The sequence below is a fragment of the Oncorhynchus masou genome, unplaced genomic scaffold, assembly GCF_036934945.1.
Source record: "Oncorhynchus masou masou isolate Uvic2021 unplaced genomic scaffold, UVic_Omas_1.1 unplaced_scaffold_3318, whole genome shotgun sequence".
Lineage (NCBI taxonomy): Eukaryota > Metazoa > Chordata > Actinopteri > Salmoniformes > Salmonidae > Oncorhynchus > Oncorhynchus masou.
Genome location: NW_027009731.1, coordinates 31,484 through 40,665, shown reverse-complemented (window position 1 = coordinate 40,665; position 9,182 = coordinate 31,484). Strand labels below are relative to the sequence as shown.

The 9,182-nt window shown below is 42.0% G+C and overlaps 1 long non-coding RNA gene across 2 annotated transcripts; it reads right to left on the bottom strand.

Annotated features, from left to right (window-relative positions):
* Window positions 1–2: 2 nt before the first annotated feature.
* LOC135534375 (uncharacterized) lies at window positions 3–7,912 on the bottom strand. 2 transcript variants are annotated; one of them, XR_010454675.1, is made up of 3 exons: window positions 7,819–7,912; window positions 2,311–2,486; window positions 3–30 (listed from the first exon to the last, which is right to left on the bottom strand). It is a non-coding gene; the product is annotated as an uncharacterized LOC135534375 (long non-coding RNA). The 2 variants fall into 2 exon arrangements; XR_010454676.1 differs by lacking the exon at window positions 3–30 and adding an exon at window positions 2,069–2,168.
* Window positions 7,913–9,182: the final 1,270 nt, after the last annotated feature.

The window sequence follows — 9,182 nt, the reverse complement described above, 5'->3', positions numbered from 1 at the left end:
CACCTCCTTGCTGATCTTCTCTTCAGATGGCTGTTAAAAAAAGATATATATATATATATATAGTGAGGGAATTAAGTATTTGATCCCCTGCTGATTTTGTACGTTTGCCCACTGACAAAGAAATGATCAGGCTATAATTTTAATGGTAGGTTTATTTGAACAATGAGAGACAGAATAACAACAACAAAAATCCAGAAAAACACGTCAATAATCTTATAAATTGATTTGCATTTTAATGGGGGAAATAAGTGTTTGACCCCCTCTCAATCAGAAAGATTTCTGGCCCCCAGGTGTCTAGGCAGTGTAGCCTAGTGGTTAGAGCACTGGACTAGTAACCAAAAGGTTGCAAGTTCAAATCCCCGAGCTGACAAGGTACAAAATCTGTCGTTCTGCCCCTGAACAGGCAGTTAACCCACTGTTCCTAGGCCGTCATTGAAAATAAGAATTTGTTCTTAACTGACTTGCCTAGTAAATTAAAGGTAAAAAAAAAAAAAAAAAAAAATACAGGTAACGAGCTGAGATTAGGAGCACACTCTTAAAGGGAGTACTTGTAATCTCAGCTTGTTACCTGTATAAAAGACACCTGTCCACAGAAGCAATCAATCAATCAGATTCCAAACTCTCCACCATGGCCAAAACCAAAGAGTTCTCCAAGGATGTCAGGGACAAGATTGTAAACCTACACAAGGCTGGAATGGGCTACAAGACCATCGCCAAGCAACAGTGAGGTGACAACAGTTGGTGCGATTGATATCGCCAAATGTAGATAATACAAAATAACTGTCAATCTCCCTCGGCCTGGGGCTCCATGCAAGATCTCACCTCGTAGAGTTGCAATGATCATGAGAATGGTGATGAATCAGCCCCAGAACTACGGGAGGATCTTGTCAATGATCTCAAGGGGCTGGGACCACAGTCTCCCAAGAAAACAGTGGTAACACACTGCACAGTGAAGGAGTGAAATCCTGCAGTACCCTCAAGGTACCCTGCTCAAAAAGCACATATACATGCCCATCTGAGTTTGCCAATGAACATCTGAATGATTCAAAGGACAACTGGGTGAAAGTGTTGTGGTCAGATGAGACCAAAATGGAGCTCTTTGGCATCAACTCAACTCGCCGTGTTTGGAGGAGGGAGAAATGCTGACTATGACCCCAAGAACACCATCCCCACCGTCACACACAGAGTGGAAACATTATGCTTTGGGGATGTTTTCTCGTAGGGGACAGGACAAATTCACCGCATCAAAGGGACAATGGACGGGGCCATGTACCTTCTTCCCTCAGCCAGGGCATTGAAAATGGGTCGTGAATGGGTATTCCAGCATGACAATGACCCAAAACACACGGCCAAAGCAACAAAGGAGTGGCTCAAGAAGAAGCACATTAAGGTCCTGGAGTGGCCTAGCCAGTCTCCAGACCTTAATCCCATAGAAAATCTGTGGAGGGACCTGAAGGTTCGAGTTGCCAAACGTCAGCCTCAAAACCTTAATGACTTGGAGAAGATCTGCAAGAGGAGTGGGACAAAATCCCTCCTGAGATGTGTGCAAACCTGGTGGCCAACTACAAGAAACGTCTGACCTCTGTGATTGCAAAACAAGGGTTTTGTACTAAGTCATGTTTTGCAGAGGGGTCAAATACTATTTCCCTCATTAAAATGCAAATAAATGTATAACATTTTTGACATAAGTTTTTCTGTATTTTTTTGTTGTTATTCTGTCTGTCACTGTTCAAATAAACCTACCATTAAAATTATAGACTGATCATTTCTTTGTCAGTGGGCAAACGTACAAAATCAGCAGGGGATGAAATACTTTTTCCCCTCACTGTATATATATATATATAAAACACGTTAATGCTCATCCTTTTGCGCCGGTCTTAGGTTTCATAATCAAATATAGAGAAACAGGCAGACGCAGCACACATCGCACAAATATATGGGTATATTGTATCAGATACACAGTTCTAGACATGAAAATACCCTGAAGGGGGACACATTAGAACAGTAGCGTCTCCATTTCCAGTATCAGCAGTTACCAGTTTCTGTTAGTCAGGGCAGGCAAGGGTACAGGAGGGTTGCTATGGGCAGCAGATAAGGCTGACTGTTTCCTCATCATTGACTCCTCTACTGAAGGAAATTTTACTTCCCATGTCAGTCAGTCTCTTGCTCTGTGTTTTCACATAGGGAAGAGGTGAATTCTCATAAAAACTAGATTCAGGATGGAGTTTTCTAGCCTCTGTGATACTAGTAACAATATGCTACTATTTCCAACATACATGAGTGACTTTCTTATGCTATTTTAATACTTACTGTCTTTATTTTTAGGCAGGCTCTCTGGCGGGACTGATGAGGAAAATGTAAATGTTCAACGTAGATCCTCCAATAGCAGCCCAGGCAAGAACGATCATCCAGCTTTTGTTCAAACCACGCATCTCCTCTTCCACCACAATCTAGCCAGGTAACGGCCACTATCGTATCCAGGTACCCTAACAAAAGAAACAGCACTTTGAGCCACATGATTCTACATCATAACAACAAATCATAATATTCTGGTCACTGTAGGCAGCTAGCTACAATGCCTTCAGAAAGTATTTATACCCCTTGACTTTCACATTTTGTTTTATTACAGCCGGAATTCAAAATATATATTTTTATCACCCTTCTACACACAATACCCCATAATGACAAAGTGAAAACATGTTAATTGAAAATGTTTTCACATTTATTGAAAATGAAATACTGAAATATCTAATAATTTACATAAGTATTCACACGCCTGAGTCAATATATATAAGAATCGCCTTTGGAAGCAATTACAGCTGTGAGTCTTTCTGGGTAAGTCTCTGAGACATGTGACAACCTAATTTTATGGAGGGCCAAGTGTCTGCAGGTTCACATTCTTTTCTTGATTGATGAATTAAGGTCACAGATTTGAAAGGAGCTCCCTCACCTGGTTGTCTCGGTCTTAATTGAAAGTAAAAGACAAAAACCAGCAGGCACTTGGACCTCCATGTGAATGAGCTTGACTCACCTGCTCGAAGAACTTTGCACAGCTGGATTGTACAATATTTACACATTCTTTAAAAAAATTATTCAAGCTCTGACAAGTTGACTGTTGATCATTGTTAGACAGTCATTTTAAAAGTCTTGCCATAAATGTTGAAGCTGATTTAAGTCAAAACTGTAACTAGGCCACTCAAGAACATTCAATGTCATCTTAGTAAGCAACTCCTGTGTATATTCTGCCTTGTGTTTGGGTTATTGTCCTGCTGAAAGATTAATTTGTCTCCCAGTGTCTGTTGGAAAGCTGAGTGAACCAGGTTTTCCTCTAGAATTTTGCCTGTGCTTAGCTCTATTCCGTTTATTTTTATTTACAAAATAAACTTTAGTCCTTGCCGGTGACAAGCGTACACATAACATGATGCAGTTACCACCATGTTTGAATATATGAAGAGTGGTACTCTGTGATGTGTTGGATTTGCCCCAAACATAACGCATTGTTCAGGACAAAGTTAATTTATTTTCCAAATTTTTTGCAGTTTTACTTTAGTGTCTTACTGCAAACAGGATGCATGTTTGGAATGTATTCTGTACAATCTTCCTTCTTTCACTGTAATTTATGTTAGTATTGTAGAGAAATTTACAATGCTGATCGATCCTCAGATTTCTCCAATCACAGCCATTATACTCTTAACTGTTTTAATGTCACCATTGGCCTCATGTTGAAATCTCTGAGCAGTTTCCTTCCTCTCTGGCAACTGAGTTAGGAAGAACGCCTGTATCTTTGTAGTGACTAGGTGTATTGATACACCATCCAGTGTATTTTTTCTGAAAGAGCTGCAAAATCTGGACCTCTACAAATCAGCTGGGCTACACAATCTGTACCCTATAGTTCTAAAATTATCCGCGCAATTGTTGCAACCCCTATTACTAGCCTGTTCAACCTCTTCCATAACGTCTGAGATCCCTAAAGATTGGAAAGCTGCCGTGGTCATCCCCCTCTTCAAAGAGGGAGACATAAGACCCAAACTGTTACCGACCTATATACACTGCTCAAAAAAATAAAGGGAACACTTAAACAACACAATGTAACTCCAAGTCAATCACACTTCTGTGAAATCAAACTGTCCACTTAGGAAGCAACACTGATTGACAATACATTTCACATGCTGTTGTGCAAATGGAATAAACAACATGTGGAAATTCTAGGCAATAAGCAAGACACCCCCAATAAAGGAGTGGTTCTGCAGGTGGCGACCACAGACCACTTCTCAGTTCCTATGCTTCCTGGCTGATGTTTTGGTCACTTTTGAATGCTGGCGGTGCTTTCACTCTAGAGGTAGCATGAGACAGAGTCTACAACACACAACAAGTGGCTCAGGTAGTGCAGCTCATCCAGGATGGAACATCAATGCGAGCTGTGGCAAGAAGGTTTGCTGTGTCTGTCAGCGTAGTGTCCAGAGCATAGAGGCGCTACCAGGAGACAAGCCAGTACATCAGGAGACGTGGAGGAGGCCAACAACCCAGCAGCAGGACCGCTACCTCCGCCTTTGTGCAAGGAGGAGCACTGCCAGAGCCCTGCAAAATGACCTCCAGCAGGCCACAAATGTGCATGTGTCTGCTCAAACGGTCAGAAACAGACTCCATGAGGGTGGTATGAGGGCCCGACGTCCACAGGTGGGGGTTGTGCTGCTTACAGCCCAACACCGTACAGGACGTTTGACATTTGCCAGAGAACACCAAGATTGGCAAATTCGCCACTGGCGCCCTGTGCTCTTCACAGATGAAAGCAGGTTCACACTGAGCATATGTGACAGTCTGGAGACGCTGTGGAGAACGTTCTGCTGCCTGCAACATCCTCCAGCATGACCGGTTTGGCGGTGGGTTAGTCATGATGTGGGGTGGCATTTCTTTGGGGGGCCGCACAGCCCTCCATGTGCTCGCCAGAGGAAGCCTGACTGCCATTAGGTACCGAGATGAGTTCCTCAGAACCCTTGTGAGACCATATGCTGGTGCGGTTGGCCCTCGGTTCCTCTAATGCAAGACAATGCTAGACCTCATGTGACTGGAGTGTATCAGCAGTCCCTGCAAGAGGAAGGCATTGATGCTATGGACTGGCCCTCCGTTCCCCAGACCTGAATCCAATTGAGCACATCATGTCTCACTCCATCCACAGACTGTCCAGGGGTTGGCGGATGCTTTAGTCCAGGTCTGGGAGGAGATCCTCAGGAGACCATCCGCCACCTCATCAGGAGCATGCCCAGGCGTTGTAGGGAGGTCATACAGGCACGTGGAGGCCACACACACTACTGACCCTCATTTTGACTTGTTTTAAGGACATTACATCAAAGTTGGATCAGCCTGTAGTGTGGTTTTCCACTTTAATTTTGAGTGTCACTCCAAATCCAGACCTCCATGGGTTGATAAATTGGATTGATAATTTTTGTGTGATTTTGTTGTCAGCACATTCAACTATGTAAAAAAAGTATTTAATAAGAATATTTCATTCATTCAGATCTAGGGTGTTATTTTAATGTTCCCTTTATTTTTTTGAGCAGCGTATATATCCTGCCCTGCCTTTCTAAAGTCATCAAAAGCCAAGTTAAACAGATCACCGACCATTTTGAATAACCCCCCCCCCCTCTGCTATGCAATCTGGTTTCCGAGTGGGTCATGGGTGCACCTCAGCCACACTGAAGGTCCTAAATGATATAACCGCCATCGATAAAAGACAATACTGTCCAGCAGGCTTCATCAACCTGGCCAAGGCTTTCGACTCTGTCAATCACCACATTCTTATCAGCAGACTCAATAGCATTGGTTTCTCAAATGACTGGCTCGCCCACCAACCACTTCTCAGATAGAGTTCAGTGTGTCAAATCAGAGGGCCTGTTGTACGGACCTCTGCCAGTCTCTATGGGGTGCCACAGCGTTCAATTCTCAGGCCGACTCTTTTCTCTGTATACATCAATGATGTCGCTCTTGCTGCTGGTGATTCTCTGATCCACCTATACACAGACGACACCATTCTGTATACTTTTGGCCCTTCTTTGGACACTGTGTTAAGAAACCTCCAGACAAGCTTCAATGCCATACAACACTCCTTCCGTAGCCTCCAACTGCTCTTAAATGCAAGTAAAACTAAATGCATGCTCTTCAACCGATCGCTGCCCGCGCATCTAGCATCACTACTCTGGACGGTTCTGACTTAGAATATGTGGACAACTAGAAATACCTAGGTGTCTGGTTAGATTGTAAACTCTCCTTCCAGACTCACATTCAGCATCTCCAATCCAAAATTAAATCTAGAATTGGCTTCCTATTCTGCAACAAAGCATCCTTCACCTATGCTGCCAAACATACCCTCGTAAAACTGACTATCCAACCAATCCTGGACTTCGGCGATGTCATTTACAAAATAGCCTCCAACACTCTACTCAGCAAACTGGATGTTGTCTATCACAGTGCCATCTGTTTTGTCACCAAAGCCCCATATACTACCCACCACTGCGACCTGTATGCTCTCGTTGGCTGGCCCTCGCTGCATATTCGTCGCCAAACCCACTCGCTCCAGGTCATCTATAAGTCTTTGCTAGGTAACGCCCGCCTTTTCTCAGCTCACTGGTCACCATAGCAGCACGTGCTCCAGAAGGTATAGATCACTGGTCATCCCCAAAGCCATGTCCTCCTTTGGCTACCTAACCTTCCAATTCTCTGCTTCCAATGACTGGAACGATTTGCAAGTCACTGAAGCTGGAGACTTATTATATTTCCCTCTCTAACTTTAAGCATCAGCTGTCAGAGCAGCTTACCGATCATTGCACCTGTACACAGCCCATCTGTAAATAGCCCACCCAACTCCCTCATCCCCAAATTGTTATTTATCTTTTTGCTCCTTTGCACCAAAGTATCTCTACTTACATTCATCTTCTGCACTATCCATCACTCCAGTGTTTAATTGCTAAATAGTAATTATTTTGCCACTATGGCCTATTTATTGCCTTTCCTCCCTAATGTTAATTTGCACACACTGAATATATATTTTTCTATTGTGTTATTGACTGTACGTTAGTTTAACCCATGTGTAACTCTGTGTTGTACTGCTTTGCTTTATCTTGGCCAGGTCACAGTTGTAAATGAGAACTTGTTCTCAACTGGCCTAACTGGTTAAATAAAATGTGAAATAAAAGTAATTAATAACTTCACCGTGTTCAAAGGGATATTTAATGTCTGCGTTTTTTTTTTACCCATATACCAATAGCTGCCCTTATTTGCTTAGCATTGGAAAATCTCCCTGGTCTTTGTGGTTGAATCGGTAATTGTAATTCACATCTCGGCCGAGGGACCTTTCAGATCATTGTGTGTGTGGGGTACAGATGAGGTAGTCATTCAAAAACTCAGTTAAAAATTATTTCAGAGCGAGTCCATGCAACGTATGTGACTTAAGCACATTTTAACTCTTGAACCTATTTAGGCTTTACATAACGAGTTTGAATACTTGACTCAAGACATTTCAGCTTATCATTTGTAATAATTTCTATTAACATAATTACTTTGGCAGTATGGACTATTGTGCATAGTTCTGTGACACAATCTCAATTTAATCTATTTGAAATGAAGGCCATAACATAAAATGTGGAAAAAGTCAGGGGTGGTAATACTTTCTGAAGGCACTGTGTATAGCTGTCAACTAACATTAGCTATAGCGAAATTCTGCAGGTAGGCCGACATGTTGGAAAACATGCTCTAGCTCGTTAGCCAGCCAAAGAAACATGCACGCAATAGCAAGAGGTTAACCTAAGACTCGCTGTTACTCACCCAAAAATGTGTTAGTGCAAACTTGTCCTCGAACCACCAGTTAGATAGCTGGCGACATGATGAAAGCTACTAGCAAGCTAATGTCAACATACCGTGTTTTTAGTCCAAACCCGACAAATATCAATATTTATAAATAATGCATTGCACATAACATTGATGTTTTCGCCAACGTTCAGATACAGTGGTGTGTGCCATAATTCGAAATGTTAGCTTATTGTATTCGTGATTCAATTGTTTTACTCCTCACTCAACATCGGTAGGCCGGAAATGGCGTCGCGGTGCATGCCTGCCTACCTCATCAAAGGTGGACAACCGGTGTAAAATAAAAAAGTTTACAAAACATAAACCTAGTGCAGTGCGTATCAAATTCTCATGATAGCAAAATATTCTAAAAACAACCCCTATATTTGTGTGCTATTCACAAGTGACAAACTATGTCTGGAGCGCTATCCCAAGCAATCAGTGAATATATGATCTGCATTTCCATCATGCTCTCTTGGCAATGGCTATAAAAGAGACCCTGACTTGTAAAACAACTAACCAAAATCTTAAAGTGTCTCTTACCTTAACCCTACCTCTAACCGTAACACAATTTTAAGTATCTCTGGAGAAAAAAATGTTTTGCAGGTCAGGAGTGTCCGATAGCCTTTTCCAGCAATCACTTATGGCTGCAGCTATTGCTTTGGTCCCTGAAATACGAAAAACACAGATTATTACACCTTAGTTGCTACAAAGGAAAGGGAGAGAGCGGAAACAAAACAATATTTTATTCCAAGACTACAGAAATGGCTAAAAAGAACCAACATGTTCTTGAGATATGGCCAATGCTGCTTATACCAAGTTTTCAGTAAAGTTACTGTTAAAAAAACAACAAAAAAAACCAGCATTTTCAAAAGACAAATGTTCATACAATGTTTGTGGTTATATGAACCATACAGACTGATTTGATACTGCATATGTAACATTTTCAATATCATTTGACAAACACACAATTGATAAAAAATAAAATAATACCTAGGCTACTGACAGATTAGTTGTATTTTGAGTAGTTAGCTTAGAGTTAAACTGGTACCTTACAAAAAGGGCCCATACCCATAGAAGATGTTTGTCTGTTGCAAATGCAGAGGGTTCATATTGGGAATGCTTTTTGCACTGTTCATGTCTGTAGTACTGAGAGGGAAGAGGTTAATTGTTGGTATGACAGCTGACTTGGTTTGGTGAAGGAGCTTTTATGCCGCATTCACGTGCAAGTCAGAACAAGGAAACACAGACATTTCCGATTTACTAACTGGTTGTTATACACGTGCCGTGTTCAACCAGTCAGCAAGTCGGAAATTTCAGAGTTTCCTAGTTCCGACAGCACG